Here is a 22,680-nt window from a genome sequence, read left to right on the forward strand (position 1 = left end):
TTAAAAAATTAAATGTGATTTATCATATTTAAAAATTGTTACCAATTGTTTATCAATTTAGCTTACTGAGAAATTTCCGGGGAATTTTAAAATCTAAATTGGTAATATTTTTATAAGTTAGAACTTTTCTTAATAGTCACTTATGCATCTCCACTTTTTTTATTGTGATAATAAAATTTATGTAAACATTTAAAGTTATAAAGAGATTTTCAAACAAATCTGGCTTTATTTAAAAATAATGATTTTATTAAATAATTTCAAGTGCACAATGACATTCTTAACAACAACAAAATATAATTTGTCATTTTAAGACTGATAATGATGCTTAATATCTAATCTTAATTTGTTTTAGTATATTGTATGTACAAAACAAATGTCAAATCTTTTTTTCCCACAAAAAGACACCCCCTTACGTTAAAACCAACGATCTTGACAACGTTATATCATTTAGATGCTTTCAAGTGACGTCATTGTAGGTAAATCATGACATTTGTAAATCATGGCTAATCAGGTTCGAGACACACGGGCGACGTCACTTACAAGTATCCAATAAAATCTGACTTAAATGATATGATTAGGCATCATCACTTCACTTCTTTTCCAGTCGCAAGTACCCAATTAAACTAAATTCCCAGACATGATTTCTCCTGTTATTTTGTTGCCAAAGCAAAAAGGGCATGTTTCTGATTGTCGAAATTTAAAACGCTATGCAACGTGAACGATAAGTTTATTTTTAAATTTTGATAACACTTCCTGGAGTAGGGGTATTACAACAGATAAAATTCAGGTAATGAGCAAGCCTGTGTACAGACGATTATAATCAAGTTCAGCCTTGATTATACATAGCCCCAAAAATATTAACGCGTAACTTCTAAAGGACATAATTTATCAACATCAACACATATTATACGCTTAATTCTGTTCTGATTAATGTTCTTTCTTTCTTAATTTTAAAAAAAAAGTGAAATCGAAATATTTTTAAATGTTACATAAAATTTCAACGAATTCATTAATTTTATATCAAAGCTATGACGCAATATGCTTCAAATATGCAATCTAGTAAGCAAAATAAATTACTTCTTGTTATTGGCCAAATTTATAAACTCTATGAGCCCACTCTATGAAGTGGTAAAAAATCCCACTTTGTGCTAACAGACTGCAGATACAATATAGTAAGACTAGTGTAGTAAAATTATTTAACCGGAAAATTACAAAAAAAATCTCGTGTGCTTTTGTCTTTTGAATCACCAATAATTACGAGGTAGTATTTTCAAACAACTCTGAAAAAACTTCGTATTTTTTATAATTTAAAATCTCCACCAGTTAGTATTTAAAAAAAAAATCTCCACTAGTTGGTATTAAAACCAGTTAATTTAAAAACTAGTTTTTTCGTACATATTATTATGTACATATTTAAATAAATCAGACCTTGAGAAACTACACTAATTAAGCACAAACATTGAAATAAATAACCAAATAATATCGCTAACCTACTAATACTTGGTTTTAATTGCAAAAGAAAAAAAAACCTTTTTTTTCTGAGTTTTATCAAATTATGGAATAAACAGAAGGCAAAACTTATAACATAAACAGTTAAGGTCAATATTTCAAGCAGACGATTTCTTTATACATCATTACATTATCGCGATTTCCATGTAAGACACGAATCGTCTGAAATATAGTTCGTTAGTGGTCCTGAGTGTTGTTTATGCAGTTTTAGAATAAATAAGGTATTCAAATAAGAATGATTCCAAATTTGATAATCCGCGTTAGATTTTCTTTTCTCTATTTCCTGCTTAACAACTACTACAGCACACAAGCTCGTTCTCTGTTTGTATAGCTGTCCATGCTAAGGAATTCTTTTTTCTGGAAAACGCACATGTCCCCATCCACTGTCTCCAAGGAGAATAAAAGAACAGGTCAATAAAGGAGCCGGTATCGTCTTTATTTGCTTTAGACTCCCGTATTACGTTTCCCTGAGAAGAGCTAAGAAAATAAAGGGACTTGTTTTGCTTTGCTGATTGCGCCGTCCCTTCGCCTCGTTAGCCATTTTATTAGGCAGAGGGGGGGGGGAAAGATGGAACGACTTTTCCCTGTCGTTTTCCCTATGAGAAAGACAATGGAATAACAATGGTGAAAAGGATGATGCCGTTAACGGACTTGATCGGGTTGCAGAGGCACGCATTATTAACGGTCTCCACCATTAATTGTTACAAAGTAAGCCGATTATGAATTTAAACCCTTTTGTCATTAAAGGATTTATTATCTGAAAACAATATAGAAATTCAATTTGTTTAAATACATTTAATTCAATCGTTTTATTCTTTTTGCTTTGCTCATTAAAATTCACACTTCTGTTGAAATTGCAAGCAAGCAATTTTAAAATCTATTTATATTAAATCATTAGATAATGATGCAATTTATATTATTGAAGTTTTCGAAAATTCTTACCGATTCTGTGTATGTATTCTAAAAAATGGAATTCGAGAAAATTTTGCTCCCAATTAGACAGATTAAAATCCGCAATTGATAAGGAATCTGTACAGCTCGTGTTCTATTAGGGAAAAGCGTGACTTCGTTTGTGCTTGACAAAAAAGCTTTAAAGCTTCTTTGGGATGTTGTATCCCATCCATTATAATCACCAGATAGGTTCCCTGTTATAAAACTTCCTTAATGGTCTGAAATATGATTAAAAGTTTTGTAATAAAATGGCGCTTGGGTAATTTAATAGAGTAATATTAAAAAATAAATATTATGCGTTCAAAACTTCCTAAAATTTGGCTAGGAATACTTTAAAAATTACCATGGCATATAAGTCATAATCATGGATAGTGAGTTATCAACCATTCAATTTGCATTTCAATTGATTAATATTACATTTCAGTGGTTTAATATTCAGAACAAATGGGTTATTCATAACTATTGAAATAGAACTTAGATTTTTTTTTTCTTTATGAAAAGGCATTCAATTTTTTTATTCTTACTATTGCTTGAAATTTCAATTCTATAGAACTTTTTAAAATTGTCGTTTATTGTAATAATAACATCAGCTAAATTGTCTTAAAAATGTATTTCACTCAAAAACACTACTCAAAGATAAATTATTAAAGCCAAAGAAATTTTACATCCTTTATCTCAAAACACGGTTGCGCATTTTTCAGTACACATGATATTACAGAATCATTTTGATAAATTGTACTTAACAATATTACACGAGAAGCATTTTTATGTAAATATAGCAAATTTTCAAAGTTATGACGTTTTTAGTCTGTTACGAAGTTAACACGTTATATTCAAAAGTATGATACAAAATGACAATTTAAAAATGCGATTATCGAGTTTTATTGTCCATTTTTTGTTTCAACTATCTTTTGGGAAAACTATCTTTCTGTAATTTTCTATTTACAAACAAATAAACTTATGACTTTTTTCGGAATATTTTTACGCATGGTATTAAATTTTAAAGATTGTTCTTGTTTTAAATTCATAACACAACGTAATAAATGCAAAGATCCTTCTTTAGATTTAAATACATTAGTTAACACTGTTAAATTCATTAAAATAGTACATTAAATACTTTGTTAAATATAAGTCAAATTAAGTGTTATAAAACGCTATGGTTTGCATTTTTTTCAGGTAATATTATTCTAAGATATTACATTCTACTAAAGGTTTTCATTTTCCAATCAAATTGATTGAAAACAATTACTCATACCAATCAGATTAATTGTAAATTAAAAAATTAAAAAGATTCGCTAGAAAATGCCCAAAAAACCTGAAATGATCATCAACACAGCAGATAGTGTCTATTGTTACAAATATCAACTGCATATACTGAATGCAGAATTCTTCCGCTAGAGGGCGCAAATATATATATTTTGCTCCTAGGTACATGAGATTCTTGGTACAAAACTCTTCCCTACCCTAAATAAGGTGGTTATTGCCTAAAAATGAATTCTAAACAGGTATATTACGTTTTTGTACGCATAGAAGGTGATTTTTCTCCAATTCTTTAAAATGTCACTACCATGATATCCAGCCAAACTTTTCAACACATCTCTAATTTTCGTTCCGGTGAGTTTTTTAGTAAACAATACCACATAATTAATGATACAAATCATTAAACTGAGTGGCTAATCTTTTGATAGGGATGGTATGTCCATAAAACTTCAGGTAGTGTTCGCGATTTACTAATCTTCTTACTAAAAAGGAGTACTTCAAATCAATATCATAATGCGTTGATAACTTTGGGCAATTCTAGATTATTGAGTAGCAAATTTAATTTATCAATCACTATTAATAAAATATAATACATAAATGGAAGAGGTGAACTATACTATTAGAACTACTAATTATTACAGGCGAAGTCTATAATATATAATAATATATCCAGATTGACGAAGTCTACTATATAATAATATACTACGAATTTTGAATCTATAATCTAGTCTGCAAATATTATAAACAAAATCAATAATATCAGCCTAGTCGACTGTACATCACACCTGTGCTATAAAATTAATTTAAAATTAAAAAAAAAATGAATTTTCCTGGGAGTGAAAAAAGTTGTCCCCAACTGCTATTGATTTATCATGAACTCATGGTGTTGCGAGTGCTATCGAGAGGAAATTTCAGCCAATGAAGTTAAAGCAGCTAAGGTGATAGATAAAGCATATTTTTCTACGCTAAATGCGGGCTTTAATGCAAAAGCAAACAGAAATTCTTGAATTACGACACTATTATAGAAAGTGCATCGTGCTTTCTCTCTCTTGCAAGATTACTTATTTTAAAGAAATTCTAAAACTTAGCGCACTAAAAAAACTTTTCTTATCCCCGACATAAAAATTACCATTAACTTCAAAATCAATGTGGAGACATTGGAACCTTGAATTAGGAGCAACGTTCTATAAGCGTCCAAAAGACTTTTTAAGGTGTTATAAACATATTCAAAAAGAATTTCAAATTCACTTTGATAGTATTATTGTTGAAATGACAAGTGTTTCCGATTAAAACCTCGCAGACCAATCAATTCAAATTTTTCGTGGTTTTGTACGAGTTTATTGGTTCTCAGGACCAAAAAGAATATATGACTGTAAAGTCACGATGGTTCGATGTTTAAAAGCAATGAATTGTCACTATAAAAAATTGGTCTAAATCTTCAGTGGCGGCTTAAAGCCCAACTAACTACAGATAGATCAATATGAACTCATCTGATTAGTAAAGACAGCATCAAACACAGTCCTGACCTGACCTAATTTCCCCAACCATGCCATTGATCAGAAAATTGTGGGGTTTTCAATCTCCATGAATACCGTAACACACAACTGGCTGTTGCGTAAATATTTTACTTTTTAAATCCTACATTCGAAAACATGATCAAAGAATCATAAACAATCGAACTTTTATATGATAGTACCTTTAAATGGACTAAATAAAATGCAAGATTTGTATATATTTTTCAAGTAAATTTCTGCATATTTACAATAAAAGATAAAATAATAATAATAAGTTTTCAGATGTAAGAAACGATTTTCTGATAAATTAATTTCCAATTTTAAAATTATTTATCCATTTGCTGCTGTTTTTACTCATGACAATGTTTTCCTGTCTGTTGTTCTTACAATGGTATTTTTTTTATTTTTTACGATTCGTAACAAAATAGAAATCACAATTCTTTGTAATAGACTAAAATCCAAAAAAAAATATTTTATAAGAGTACCAAAAAAAACTCTCGCTAACTTCACCCTTGTTTTTAAGATTTTTATTAATTAAGAATTTTTTAAGATTTTAATTAAGACAAACATCAAATAAATTAAGTTCGCACATGATTAAACTTATTAACACTTTTCTTTTAAACTAAGCCTTAATAGAACTAAAAACTCTCTCTTCAACGGCAAGAACTGATTTATTTTAAGTTTACTATAACACACATTAATAAAATATACACAATGTAAACAAATGCAATAATTTTGCAATAAAGACAAAAGCATTTTACTATCACGTTTGATACCAAATATCTCAGAACTACTCGAAACTAAATACAAGCACCATTTAGATTTCTTCACCTTCCTCTAATTAATCCACGAACGAGATATTTTTCCAGAAAACTGGATAGATTCTCCGGCTAAGAATCTTAGTTGAGATAAGTGCACATAATGCAGAAGCTGTTAATCCAATTATGTGTTATTCCCTCTTGAAGTGTTCATAACAGTTGTTGTTTTCAACAACGAAGGAGAAATTCTCAGAAAATATATATGACACTTCATTAGTAAGCTTTAGAGGACACGATAAGGCGTGATTTCTTCAAATAACTTCCATATATTTTACTAATTTCTTTATAGAACTTTAAGGTAGAACGGGATAGTTAATATTCGAAACTTTATTTGAGATGCACTATTCTATCTAATATTTGTAATAGAATAAATATATCGATCCGTTGGTTTAATTTTGTATGCTATCAAACCTCAAATTTCTGATATCGTGTTTTTCCATACTCTATGCAAAAACAAAATAAAGCAGTGTTACGAATAATGCCTGGTGAAAAAAAATGGCACTTCATTAATAAGAGTTAGAGGATACAGTATAAGCAATCAGGCGTAGTTTTTCAGAACTCATTGTAGCTTTTTAGATTAGAGCTTTTTAGCTTTTTCATATATTTTAGAGGTGTGAGAGAAATTTAGAGTAAAATTGGATAATTATTGTTGAAAAATTCATTTGAGATACACTAATCGATTCAGAAATTCTAATAGAATGGATATATCAATTCATTGGTTTAATTTTGTATGCAATCAAATCTCAAATTTCTGTATTGCGTATATTCATACTCTATGCAAAAACAAAATAAAGCAGTGTTACGAATAATGTCTGGTGGAAAAAAATGGCACTTCATTAGTAAGAGTTAGAGGACACAGTATAAGCAATCAGGCGTAGTTTTTCAGAACTCGTTGTAGCTTTTTAGCTAAGATCTTTTCAGCATTTTCATATATTTTAGAGGTGTGAGAGAAATCTAGAGTAAAATTTGATAGCTATTGTTGAAAAATTCATGTGAGATACACTAATCGATTTAATAATTCTAATAGAATGAATAAATTGATTCATTGGTATAATTTTGTATGTAATCAAACCTCAAATTTCGTAATATGCTTTTTTACATGCTACAGGCAACAACAAAAAATGAACGGTATTATAAGCCGTGCCTGACGAAAAAATTAAAGAACCCCTGAGGAGATTACATACCTAATGATACACTAACAGACTATTTTATAAACCAGGTATGTAGAAAAATAAAATAACAAAGTATTTAAACCCACAACGTTCGTAGTAGTCATGCTACTGATATTAAAGTTCGATGAGACAAAGGCAGGGCGCGGCTATACTACAGCACACTCCCAATGCAACGAAATAAACGATCTTAAGACATAACCTGCAGGGATAAAACACGAATAATCAGTACAAGAAATAACAGTACATCTGAGTAATGACACAAAATTCCCTGAGATATCGAGTTAGTAGATTGATCGCATGCAGAATTTAAAAATCGCATGTAGAATCAAAAACAAATTGCACTAATTTAATTGTATTGTACTAATTTAGTACAGATTTAGTTGTCTGAACCAAATACAAACGAAAAGGGTATCAAACAAAACGGAAGAGGAAGTCTTTTTCAATTGAGGAATCTTGAACTTTCCCATCGAGTTAAATCCATTAAGAGACATTTACAATCAAAGTTGAATGGTAGAAATAGAATTTATTTTTACTCCATCAAGCTAAAAACACTAGGTAACATTTTAGCATAAATAAATACAGGCGTATGGATTCTAAATGAAATAAGTGCTCAATTGCACTATCTTCAGATTTATGACATTTACGGAATTTATTTAATCAAAAGTAATAACGTCAAATAATATTATAAATTATATCTGCATCATGAAATCAACTCGAATAAATGATGTAAATTTTTATAGAATATCTGTAGGTTTACTGCATACACTTTAGTATAAATAAATGTATTCGTGCTGACTGTAAATGAAATATATATCACATAGATCAATTGCACTATTTTAAAAAGACGAATTTATGACATTTATTTCATAAAAAAAATTATGTAAAATAATCATTTAAATCATATCTGCATCATAAAATCAATTCGAATAAATGAAGTAGCTTTTTTATAGAATATATTTGAATCACTAGATAACATTTTACTTTAAATAAATTTCTACAATTCCTCCTCTAAATAAAATATATGTGACCCAGTTTAACTGTACTATTTTGAAATATAGAATTTCTGACATTTATTTCATCGGAAAAAAAATTGTCAAATAATCATTTAAATCACATCTACTTCATGAAATCAATTCGAATAAATGAAGTTGCTTTTCTACGGAATATATATAAATTACTAGATAACATTTTAGCATTATTAAATACATGAATATGGGCTTAAAATGAAATATACATAATATAGTTCAATTGCACTATTTTAAAATGCCGAGTTTATGACATTCATTTCATCAAAAATAATTATGTTTAATAATGATACAAATCATATCTGCATCAGGAAATCAATTCGAGTAAATGAAGTAGCTTTCTATAGAATTATATAAGGGTTTGCTATTGAAACAAACGATTTATTGGCGCGATTGTTGTAATAATGGATAACGATTAGTGGATAGGATACGAATGGACAACATTGATGGCTAACTACTGATATGGGCACTGTTATGTAATTATGAATGGAAAATGATTCACTTGGGATCAGCTAACTAATATTGACAGTCCAGTCCTCATGGATTGTGAACACTATCGATAGTAAAGCATCAGCCAAAGCAGTATGATAAAATCTTAAATGTGCTTACCATTATTCAAATTCATGATTTGGCTTTACATTAAAATGACAAGAAAACTAATGCTAAAAAACAAGTATTTGAGAAATTATGTTGCATATGAAATAATATTTCATACAATTACGGTGACATATAGAATGATTGGATTGGTTGAACACATTCATCGGAAGCGGCAATACTGCGTCAAACGTGATTTAAATTATCGATATTAAATGGTATTATAAACTTTATGTTGGAACTAATCGATAAACTAGGTTCGAGTAATTCGAACAGACACTAAATTCGAACCTGTAATCCTCTAAGCTGATTTCGAAATGTCAATTGAACTGAACGGAATTCATTTAATTTAATATATATATATATATATATGTGTGTGCGTGTGCGTGTGCGTACGTGCGTGCGTGTGTGTGTGTGTGTGTGTGTGTGCGTGCGTGCGTGCGTGCGTGCGTGCGTGCGTGCGTGCGTGCGTGCGTGCGTGCGTGCGTGCGTGCGTGCGTGCGTGCGTGCGTGTGTGTGTGTGTGTGTGTGTGTGTGTGTGTGTGTGTGTGTGTGTGTGTGTGTGTGTGTGTGTGTACGCAAAATCTTTTTCTTTCGCTTTTCTTCTTTTTTACTGTTATTTCTTTATATTGTTTTTAAAATTAAGTTTTTAATTTTGCAGTTTTCTAATTTTTTTTTATCTTTGCTCAAAAAAACATTTCAAAATGTCAAGTTAGTGCACGCAATATTCTTCCAAAACTAAATCTGAAACAAAAAATAAAACGATTACCAGAATGCCCCAAAAGGTCTAGGGTCTTTTGGAACAACTATCTGAAAATGAAGCCTAGTGTGATTTTGAAAAGCGATAATATTAGAAGTACAAGAAGTTACATGTAACAATAATTACACTGACTTAAAGGCAAAGATACTCTAAATCGTTAAATGCTTGTGAATAGACAGTCAACGGATAAAAATATGCAAAATGAATGTGGATACGTGCTGCAACAAACTGTTTAGTCCTATTACGATTTCCTGACCTCAAACGATGTCAGCGCCCTCGCACTGCATTAACAAGAATTATCAAGTTGGAACAAAAGAAAAACTTTGAAATCAAACGGTGGCTTTAATGTATCACTCACTGGAAATAAAATTCTTTTCCTTTTTACATACTACAAAAAATATCCTCATGAAATATCATGATCCGTGAAATATCCTCAGTGGTAGACAGATCATGGGTCAGAGTTCCCTTGCCGTCAGACTAGCCGTGGGAGGTTCTCGTGGTCTTCCTTTCCATGTAACGCGAATGCAGGTTATCTCCATCAAAAAAAAAGAAAAAAGAAAGTCCTCCACGAAGACAAATTTCTCCCAATGCTTGATCCAGGAGTTCCTTTGTCTTCTGGATTGGGTTCAAAATTACAAAGCATTAGAGTTGAACATTAGTAGTCGTAAATCCATAAAATTGGGTCGGCTGTTGAATGAATGTCGGTTATAAAAGTCTAAATCAATGATTAATTAGATATTGAGCTAGAACAATCCTTGCATCAAACATCAGGAAACAATTTCTTGTTGATAAACCTGTCCTTCAGTAGATATCCATATTTCAATAATAACTTAACATGTTTTTTAGAATGATCCATACATTTCCCCGCCAGCACATTCCAATCTAAGTTGTGTACTAGTTATACTTAATTGTCAATAAATCCTCCGTCCGATGCAAAGATTATAGGCAGTTGGAGATGACGACCGGTATCTGATGATGTGAATTACAGGAAAGCGAACGTACTTATTTGGCCTGGATTATCAGATTTAACGTGGATTGAAAGCCTGAATTGTGAGGAAATCTTCAGTTTAAAGCAAATTATTATTCTACCAAGGTACGGCAAGTGACAGTTAAAGGGGATATATGCGGGAATAATATTATAGAGATGCTGCTTTATAGACATTAAATAAGATAAGTTTTGCTAATTAGATTGTCGGTAAATTCATTTTGAAAAAACTTATCCTTCTTATTTTGGTCATTTGTATTGATAAAATAAAGCGCGATGTATTATGCAAATAAAATCTTGCGCAAATTCTCAGACAATATCTAATTTTATAAGGAAGAGTATTATAAGCATTAAATTTTTAACTAAAAACAACAAAAAAAAAGAATAAAACTAAAATCCATCACCACTTTGTGAACAACTAAATCTCTAAATACTTTTGAAATCTTACTTTAAGCTGTTCGAATTAATAAAGGGTTCACAAGAAAAAAAAAACAAATAAGATCAAGTTTCAGTGAATTTTAAAATATGAGACTAATATAGAACGACGTCAGGAAATAGCTAATAAAATGTTTTCTTTTTGTAAAATCATCTTATATTTTCCTGCCCTTTCCTTACAGCGTTTTTAACTTAAAATGCTCTTACAGTAATTGGTAAATTGGATATTGAAAAATTTTTACCTCCACCACTAAGCTTTTTGAACAAATACAAAAAAATAATCGTACAAGTCAATAATAAGACACCATCTCAAGGTAACAAATAAAGTAACCATTATAAATTACTATTAAAGAAATTTAAGACTTAAAGTTTCAGTTTTAAGGTAATTTAAGAGCATTTCAGAATTAAAACTTCATGAATGAAGTTAACTAAGCGAATTACTGTATATAAGAGCATATTGAGGATATCATAAAATTAAAAACGAAGTAATAATTGTACTTACTTTGATCATATAGATCTTTAGTCAATTACGAGTATCAGAAATATTCCAAAACAATAATCATATCACCTTTCTGACAAACATCTCCCCATCGCTCAAAATTAAAATATGAGAGACGAAAACAAAAACACAGGAGCAAAACTTTAACGGAAATTTCCATTTTCGCATTAAGGAAAGTAAACTTTGAAAGAATCATCGAAGCACACAACTTCAGGAAAGGGGAGAGATGGGTTAAACTACGACCCTGCAAAAGACACAAAATTCGTTTTCACCCAGATTAACATTCATCAGGGACGAACAACGCTCCTCTTCCTAAATCCTAACCCCGAGGATTCTCTTCATTCCCATTAGCACGGAAAACGAGATTTAGATGGAAGGGAGGGATAGCCGAGAAAAGGGGAGTTAAAAGAAAGAGAGAGACCACCCTCTCCCCTTAATGAAGAGGTCATCTCTTGCGCTGTGATGATTTACTAAAGTCAAGATAACGAGTGCGCCTTAATTTCCTGCGAGCGGCTATAATGAAGTCGTTGATAGGTTTAGTCTTCTGATTTATTCCGGCACCCCCCTCGATTCAAGTCTCGTGCACCCAGCTTTCCCACCTGCACTAATTAAAGGCTGATTGCGAAAATTTTTCTCGGAAATTTTCGCTTTAATCGGTGAAAAATTCTTTCCAAGGGAAAATTCTCAGTCTCGAAAACTCGTCCTCATCGTTTTCTGATGCAGAGGATTTTCTTTCTTTCTTTTCTTCGTGGAACGCCACCCCCTGCCATTGTGATTCCCTCTTTATGCTTCCTTTGATCCAGCGGTGTCTCTTGCGGTCGCAGTTTTCTAACAAACGAGATTAGCTTCGCACACAACTGCCTATGAATATAAAGGAGATGAGGATCGAGATTTTTACCGGCAGGAGGGTCGTGCAAGGGAGAGAAAAAAAATATGTATTCCGTACAAGCCTACAGAAGTAGTAATCGAACGCCGTAATGCCACTTAAGCGAGATTTGATGGAGATTGATGTCGTATTCATCCCCAGACCCTCTTTTCCAATCCATTCCTTACCCCCCACGAACGCCCACTCATTGTTCTTCGTCATCCCTAGATAACGTCAACTCCTCAACCATCCTCATCTGTGCCGATAGTCATCCCTCATTAAGAAGTTTTCTTCCTAAAGCTCATCAAAAACGTCGAATGTTGTTAGAAGATGACTTCCATCAGGAGCCCTTTAGGTGTCCCTTGTAATCTCTTTGACGGAGTATTTGCTGTCATTATGTAATGGATAATTTGGTGAAGTTTTCGATAAAGCCGGTGTCTTTGGATAAAATATGCTAATAGATCATGCAGTTGCAAAACACTAGGTGCTGTGTTATCAGTTCTAAATTGCGTTGATTCCATTCCTTTACAGTGACAGCCATGATAACTGTTGCTTCTCAGTTTGCATGTAAGAGGGATTAAATGAATTTACAGCTCAAGACAGCTTACAAACCCCAATTACAATGCGCGCGCGACATTATAGTGCTCGAAGTTATGGAAGAACCTCAGGGGTACATGAAAACCCTCAATGGCTGAGTTACTGCTATTAATAGATGGTTTAACCACACATATTCAATGCACTGAAGTTATATAAGGACCACAAAGTGTTAATTTTTATTACTAGAATTCAAGCAATTATTGTTTTCATATAACCTTATTGACATGTAATACAACAGGTGCTTAAAAATGTAGTTTAAATTTACCATTGAAATTATGGATACCATAGAATAGTAATTTGTTATGTTTACGCTTTAACTATTATAATGTTTTCAAAAATATTAATCTTTTAAAATGAGTTTATGAAAATCTTTTAAATTTAGTCTCTTATACACACTTTCAGGAAAAAATTTATGGTTAGTTTTGTTTAATGTGAAAAAAGCCATATTAAACTTGACCATACTTTATATTTGGGAAAAATAAAATTAAATAAAATATGAGATAAAATATGATATTCCTTTAAGATAAAATAGGATATTCCGGTTTAAAGTACCTTCAGTTAAAAACTTTAAAATGGTAAATTTATGCTTAAAGTAGTACTGTCTGAATTGTTTATATTTCATTCAATGAGTTAGAATATATTATACTTTTAAGATATACGGATGAGAGCAATTTGATCCCTCTCATTTTTTGTTGCTTTGTATTTCAAAAAATAACTTACTGAAAGTTCTGAGTGTTTCTGACTTTTCATAATATGATCCAATTTAAGCCCTTATTTAATACCTCATGTATTAGCTTTATAGAAGCTTATACATAAAACCTTATACCTAGAATGACGGGAGAGATGGCTCCTTAGGTATTTTGATGGTTATCCCAAAACCCAGAGAGTTTTGGATATTAGGTACTCTTTAGTATGTAGCAAGGTACCTCAGTTTCATTAAAAAACAAGAGTATTTCAACATATCTATAATTATTATTTATAGATAAAAGGAAGCTCAATCATCTAAGAAGCGAATGCAAGTGTCATTGAAAAGCCAGTGTTCCGATTAATCAAATATTATTTTCGTTTACCAAATTCGAATATAATACCATAGAATTTCGATGATCGAGTCTATAATATGTTTATATTAAATTAATTATGATTTTTTTTTAACATTTTAGGTGTCTAATTGATCTATACACAATCAAATATTACGGCCAATATTACGGAAGGGGCCAAATTAATCTCTTCCGTCTTTCTAGTTATACTGTAATGTTCAGTTTTCCCAGAGTTAAAGAGTCTCTGAACCTTGAACACACAGTAACTAGTTTTAATAATGCATGTTTTTGTGTAAAATGCGTGAGTTCAATTCTCAAACACTTTATACAGATTTATTTTTGTCTAAGCAGATTTAAGATTTTGAAAAAGGACTTGTAGCATGTGATATATTTTCCTGGAAGGTAGGTAGGTACTTTATTTACGTCGCACTAGAGGTCTGGACTATTGGCGATGGTCTGGAAAATACTCCTGAGGATGATCCGAAGACATGATCATAACATTCTAATCCAGATAAAAAACTAACATTTTCAAAAATTTGGGGGAATAAGGAAGAGAGGGAGATAGGTGATAAGATGGCTAGACTGTGTGGAGGTGGACTTGAAAATATTGGGAGTGAATTGATGGAGAGGTATGGCTACAAATCGAACTGTTTGGAAGAGGCCGAATGAGAAAATCTTAGCCTGCACTGGACTGTAGTTCGGTTAAAGAAGAAAATAGGAAGACTCATCTTCGATATGGAAAATTTAACTGCAACCCTGTGATTACTCTATAAAATCAATCAGACATCAGTGAGGTCATCCGTAACAGAAACAAATGCCCTGCATCCTGAACAATTTCATGTGTCTCATATATTCATATGTCAGCTATCTAGAGTAAAAAGGTTTAATCCTAAATCTACTCCCACAGTCGTTTAATGTATTTGCAGCTAAATGCCTCAAACTGCACTATTTTAACACTATTTCTACTGTAACTGCTTTGAAGTGATATGGCGTTTAGTTAAGAGGTAACTATTTCTTATGTCAGCCATTTCATCAGTGCAGGATAAAAATTACTGATTAAATTGTACAAATCCTTAAAGTAAAGTTGATGTTTAGTCATCGAGGAAGGTTTTTGTTTAGAGAAATGAAACACGTGTCCAATTCTTTACTTTATTGGTGCTTTATTCAGGCATTTATTCATTTAATATTTTATATTATCATGTGCCAATCCATTACAGTTGTAACACTGCATACAACCTACTTGACGTTTTGGTCTATAGCTTAGCATGTAACTTAGTCTTTTGTGTTATCAGGCTCTGTTCGATTGCCTTGGTCCTGATTTTAGCCCATCATAACAGAAAATAAGACTTATATTTTATACGGGATTTAAAACTTGTTTTAATAACTAAAATTAATTCATCCAAATAAGTATTATCAGTTTAAAAGAAGTATTACCAGAACTTACCTAAAATGAATCGACAAACAATTAGAAGTAAAAAGTAAAGCCGATGGAGAGGAAGAAAAATAAATTTTTCCACTCAAATTTTTTCAAAGCATTTCCTATGATAAACAAATTACCTACACTGTCTTTTAGCACATCTCAAAATAGCATGTCCCCTGCCTAATAGTATGTCCCCTGCCATAATAATACGAAATAATTAATTTCGTATGATTTAAGATAAATTGCATCAGCAATCTAATCAAAACGGCCAGTCCGCTTTAATACACCTGCACTATCCAATTTTTCTCTATATTTGAAGGTGTTTAACTAGCTTACAGAAACATTTAGTTGGGATCGTATCATAAATGGTTGAGTTCTTTAACTAAAGTTAAACATATATAATAACTGCTAGCTTTTAGGTTAACAAACTCTAAATTTGTATAATCGAATTGGCGAATTCTAAATTTATTTAGAATAGCAAAATATATTAAGTTCTGAAATAGTCAAAGAAATCCTAAAGTCTTGATTTTATTTAATAAAATATCAGGAACAAAGAAAGAGTCGCATAAAATGCCTTTAACATGCATGATCATCTAATTTTGAAACAGTCGAAGAAACATCCTACAACTGTTTGAAAACCTCATAAAAATAGGATTAGTAATACTTGAAGCAATGAAAATTTTTATTTGCTTTAACGAAGTCTCGGGGCATTTCAATCGAAACAAATAAGCAAATAAAAAGTTTTATTAACAAAATCCAACCTTAAAAGAATACATAAACTGAAACACATTTTCAGCCAAACTGAGAACATGAAAAAGAAAATCAAAATATATTTAATACTTTTTAGCCCCTTTTATGAATTCTAAAACAGATACCGAATTACTAAATTAAAAATCTCTACATAAACCTGTTCTAACTTTATTTTCAATAAAACCATGCTTTATTCGTCGACAAAAGCATGTTTAGCTTTGTTCTTAAGCCATACTTTGTGACTTAGTTCAACATTTTATTTTTCTTGATCCCATTATTTAAGTTTGTAACAGTGAAATCAGAATCATAAAATTAATTTCCTTTTATTTTGTTGATTAAAATAAAAAATTTGAAGAACTTCAAAATAAATTATAATTTAATATAACTTGCCAAGTGCAGTTTTAGGATTTATTTTCTGACATAAATTGGCAGTGCTGTTTGAGAAAATTATAATTTACAAATGTTGAGAGATGAAATGAAAAGAATATAGAGTTTATTAGCACAAAATCCAAGTATTAAACACAGCGTTACGCTGGGATAAAAATGAAATGATGAAAAAATTGGGATACCTACATACGAAATAGTACAAATAATCACCCAATGCACAACAAAAATGAAAAAATAATGTAAGAGAATAAAATAATGCATGGGTGATCTTCAAGTCTGAAGCATTTTTGAAACTGAAATCGTTTCAAAAATAAAATTTATCCTTTTTGTTCATTAACATCTAAGGTGGCCACTATGCATAAACCTTCCGCACTCACCCTAGCCTGGGGTGTATGCCCTTTTCTATACTGGTTAGAGCGTCCGACTGCTACTACAGAGATCCTTGGTTCGAATCCTGCCAGCAACCAACAAACATCTCTCTCTTTCCCCCTCTCCTCCACACGTTGATTCTTGTATATGTCTTGCACATGTTTTAAACGGCAGCATCAAGATTGAGTTCAAATTTTGAACTTTTGGGATGATATAAGTTATCACTAAGCTAAAAAATAATACAATAATTCTTTTTTCTAAATAATCTTTTTTTTTACTAAAACGTGCAACCTTTTTATACTTAAGACGTCATGGCTCAAATATAGTTAACAGAATTACTTTGTGAACGATAAAAAGTTAATAAAACTTTAATTCACTCTAAAAGTTGATAACAGACCGAACAACACAAAAAAAAAAACTTTTGAAAATTCAGAAATCTTCAAAAATTATACTTCATTTCAAGATTGCCTTTTTAAAATGTCTATCCCCACAAACTGAATCATGAAAGCAAGATTAAAAGTAAATGAGATTTTTCTGTTAGAAAGAATTTTTCACCGATTAAAGCGAAAAGTGGAAAACAATGTGTAAAAATACTGAGTAGTTTAATTTTTTTCTTCTTTTTTGGAGGTAACAAACCGGATACTTCACTTGGACAACACAAATAATTAATATGTACCATGATATAATTTTAAAAAAATTCAAGCATATCTTTTAGATTTAATGTAAAAGGAATTTTTTTCAAGTGCATGAGTGTTTGGAAATCGTTTTACACGTTGAATATTGATTAACTATAGCAAAGAAATTTGACTTTTTCGTTTTGGCCAGCCTATTTTCTAGGATTGCTCTCTGATAAAAATTCATAGAAAATACAGGATTCAATAAATAAAGTTAAATTCGATAAATTGCCCGTCAATGCTTCACAGTTATTCAAAATTGTTCCGGCCAATGTTACTTAAACATTAATTTTTGATAGTTGAAATTTTATTTAACGAAATATTCACTATTTTTAACCAAATAGAAAATAATTTAATTTAGTAGAAATAAAAAGGCAGCTAGAACTTCCAATCATTCTCAATGTTAGCTTATACAAAATGCTTACATTTAATCATGACACGCACCTTTCACATTAGAGAAAAATTCATTCTCAAATTAGAAATTAAATTAATCATAGAATTAAGAATATAAATAAGTATTAATTCGTATTAAATGGGGGAAAAACATATCTCAAAAACTGAAAATTGCTTGATGAAGATAAAAAAAAAAGCTTTCACTATTTTAATCTTGAAATTTGTAATTTTTATTGTAATATTGTAATTATAAAATTTGTAATTCATTTAGCATTGCAATTATATTTAACAACAACATTTATTTTAAACTGAACTATCCGAAATTGAAATTTAAACAAAATTTTTTAGACAGCGTTTCAGTGCATTATAAAGTTATAAATAGAAATGCAATTTGCATGAATTTTAACTAAATTCTGTAGAACTATTAATATAAATTTTGCAAAAGACTTTCAAATAATAATTAATGAACAATTCTTATTGGAAATATCTATCAATTTTCGTACCAAGAAATTCGATTAATTTATTATGTGAAAACCAATAAATATAATGTACCATATAAAGATTCAATAAACCGATTTGATTGTAATAGGATGTAAGTGCCCATAAATAAAAATATGAATAGCTTGGAGAAGAAGAAAAAAAGCGGAAAAATCGCACACACTTTTACCATCAAAAATTTTAAGAACAAAAATAAACAACCAAGTCTTGAGTATCATCATTCATCCATTCTCTGATTTAATTTTTACCATTTGATTATTTCAATCCAAAACTGTTGATATCTACTTTCATAAAGGTTTCTTTGCCAGAAAGTCAGATAAAGAAGTAGGTCATTGCAGCGCCATCTTGTAGCAGCTTGGTTAAATATTCCGTGAAAAACTTCTACTTTCATATCAACCTCAACTGATGTTTTTTTCGTTAAATAATCTACTGAAATTGTTTTTAGGAGTTCAAACTTATCGACGAATTACAGCGAATAATACACCTTTGTATGAGAAATATTGTTTGTGATGATTATGCTTCCCCACGTTGTTTTAACTCAAATTAACTATAACTTAAATCAGTGTTACTCTATAATTAATAGAGCGACTTACAGACTGCGAATTAAATTCAGGCTTATTTTTATATTTTCTTTATTTATTTATGACAAACAAATCAGCGTAGTGTAAGAAAAATACTCTAAGTTTTAAAAAAAGATATATTATTAAATGTAACATTTAGAATCCTTGAATATCTTAAAATGTTACACTTAACAAATCTGGTAAAAGGCGAGAGTTTGAGGAATATTTAGTTTTCTACAGCTAATTTTAGTGACATCATTGAGTGATACGAATTTTAGAGAAAAAAAAGTATCATATGTAGTGCTAGTTTTGATAGTTGAAGTCAGTTGACAAAAGTAGTAATTCCAACAAAGCATTTTTCCTTACTTAAGAAATAACGGTAAAAATAATTTATTTCAAAAAATCGTTTTAAATTACAGGAGTGCAATTATTTCAATAATAAGCACTATAGTGTCATAAACCATAAAACTGATACTTTAGTTTTACTATTACCACCACCGAACGGACAAACTTTTGAACGATCTTTAAGATTGTTGTCCAAAATTGTCCTTTGCGCTCAAAAGTGAAATTTTAAGATTCTAGTACAAATAGATCTAGAGTTATAAGAAAAAAGCACAGACAAACTCTGTTGTTTACTTTTAGGCGATCTTCTTACACGATCTTTTATAATACAATTTACTTTTACTTCTTCATTTACGTTTAAAATACAATTTTATACTTTGATAATATACGATCTGCAAAGTCTAGCTCTTAACGGTAGAACAATTTAACGAGAACCGATACTTCACAACCACGGCCCCTTCGTAGCCAAAGTGGTCACCCACCCGCACATTGACTGCATTGCTTCACTTCGGTGTTCTACTGGGAACAGTGTCTTATGATCAGTCCACTGTGGGTACAATAAAAGAAGAAGAATGTGCAATAAAAACATTATGTAGATTGATTTTGGTTAAACAGAGCTGTAAGCTAGTGTAGATGTTAACTATTAAATAATTGGGGAGAAAACAGAACCATCTGCAGTTTTATTTAAACTACTTAGATATATGTTGTGATTTAAAACAATGTTATAGGAAAAACTAGTTCTTTGCACGTTCCTCCCAATTAAACTAACTACAACTTTTTTGAAACAAATTTAAGTCTGGGACTAAAGTTTTCCTTTGCACAAGCTGTCCGAATTTCAGGTTCATAGTATAAATAAATATGGCGTTGTAAATAAGAGATTCACGTCGACAGACACACGCGAACTGCTTCCTTTTACCGTTCTAAAAATAATGACGAAACTCAAAATTAAATACAATCAAACTCGCTTATAACGAGCCATGACTTAACGAAGAAACTAGAAATACTTGGTTGGTACAATGTTTAATCTATTAGTGCATAACTCGCTTTTAAGGAAAGAAACTGGTTTTATTGAGTATCATTTTAGCAATTAATATAATTTATATTTAAATCCATCTCTACTGCTCAGCTATTCCCTTCTAGAGAAAAATTCATTTTTTTAAAGGTTTTTTTGGATCGACAGATTCTTTCAGAATGTTTTTCGAGTTAATGAATTCCTTTTTGATGTCAACGATGTTTTTCTAGCCATTGTCTTAACCGAAGAATAATAATACAGCAAAGAGAAAATAAGACAGTTCAAAGCAAATTATCAAAAGCCTTTTGTACTGTCCAGAAATAAAAGATAAGTAAATACTATATATCTAATATTTTACGAGCATTCTGTTATAACGAGCAAATATTTCGATCCATCTTGCTCGTTATAAGCGAGTTCGACTGTATTTAAAACTCTTATTCATTCTGTAATTTATAGAACATACTGACTCATGGCAATTAGTCATAGTCTTGTGGGACTTAAAATTTCTCTATAATTACCAATTCAATAAACCGTTTGTATTTTTAATTTATTTCCAATTATACGATCGAATGTTCAAATTCAATTTGTGATTCGCTCATTCTGTAGTGGTAAATCAACGGAAGAATAAATTAGAAATTAAAATGTAACAGAGGTTTAATTTCATATTAAAAGTTACACTAAAGGTACCAATAATTGAGTTAACAAATTAAATGCAAGTTACTAATTTACACAGTGTTCTGGAAGTTAATTAATTTCACTACATTAACTCAGCGAGAACGGTGTTTGTTCTTCGAGGTAGAACTGAAACAGTTTATCTAAACTGATACGCTAATGGAAAATATTACGAACGAAACTTTCAAAAATTGTTCCGTAATTGGAGAATTTCCAGTAAAAGTTAATGTCCAATAGTTGTTTAAAAACTTATACTATTGAACACTTACTATTCATTCATGTTCTTTTTTCACTTAAATTCTCTGTAAAAAGCAAGTGAAATAGAGTACTTAAATTTACAAAGCAACTTGCTAGTGAAACTGCTTTCATTATTTCTGTATCAAACAAAGGATTAGATCCAAAATTTTGTTCTAACAAATCAATAAAATTTCTGAGTGAGCAATGTAAAAAATTCCGGATCAAATTACGGAGTAAAGTACCGGCACTTTGGATGCCGGCACTTCCGTAAATTCCATTTTACCGTAAAATATTACTATTTAATTTTTACAGTAATATTTATTTAATTAGAGTGATTCAGTGATTTTACGGTAATCATTACAATAAAAATTAAGTTATATTTGAGTTTTTGTTGCGTACATGTTCAGGTAAAAATGGTTTTTACGTTAAAAAGTACCGGCACCCTGAGTGCCGGCACTTTTTAAAGGAATTTTTTACGTTGCGAGCAGCAGAGGACTCCAAAGGAGATGTTTTGATTAAGATAAGTTACACAAAATTTTGATATATTTTGTTATGTAAGCCAAATTATGAAATGGAACATTCATATTTGCGCATATTTGCTAAAATAAAGAGTTTATTACATATTAAGGTTCTGAAAAAACTAAAAAAAAATTTTTTGTACATTGTTGAAATATAAATTATAAGGTATAGTGTCAGAAGAATAGTTTTGATTCAATAAAAGATATACAAGAACGATAATTGGAAATGGCTTCCCTGCACCAAACTGTAATGACATCAAGCGATATTATAAACTAGGTCTGTCGCATATAAAAGAATTTGAAGAAGGAAGTAAAATAAAAGAAACTGTATATTGTAAGACCCTCATTTCTCAGAAAAAGATGGACCTTCGAAAGGGGATTTCAAGAGTGAGTTACAATCAAATAAACAACAAAACGTATTTAATACACTAATCTATAAATCGACCCGGAAAATAAATGAGTCACTGTTATTACATTAGTTATTTTGGTTATTGCATCTGGTCTACTCTTTCGCCATCAGGCCAACGTATGTTAACTTGTCGATTGTTTAAGCTAACATATAATTCAAGAGCCGATTATACTTTTCCGCGTATCCTTATTTCAAGTATATCAAGATTAAGGAATCGTAATATCAAGAACATTGTTTCCACATAAAAAATAAGCATAAAAAACAAAACTTTTTTAATCAACAATTCATATAGATTTTAGGGTAGACTTTAAAGCATATTTCGCTAGAGTTTATTTTTTACACCTTTTTGTTTTTCTTCTTTACTTTAAATTACTCAAGCTATATGATTGATTTAATGCATATGTTACGATCGTTAATG

The sequence above is a fragment of the Parasteatoda tepidariorum genome, chromosome 10 (genome assembly GCF_982258835.1).
Source record: "Parasteatoda tepidariorum strain Cologne lab strain chromosome 10, Ptep-v5.0, whole genome shotgun sequence".
NCBI classification, from domain to species: Eukaryota; Metazoa; Arthropoda; class Arachnida; order Araneae; family Theridiidae; genus Parasteatoda; species Parasteatoda tepidariorum.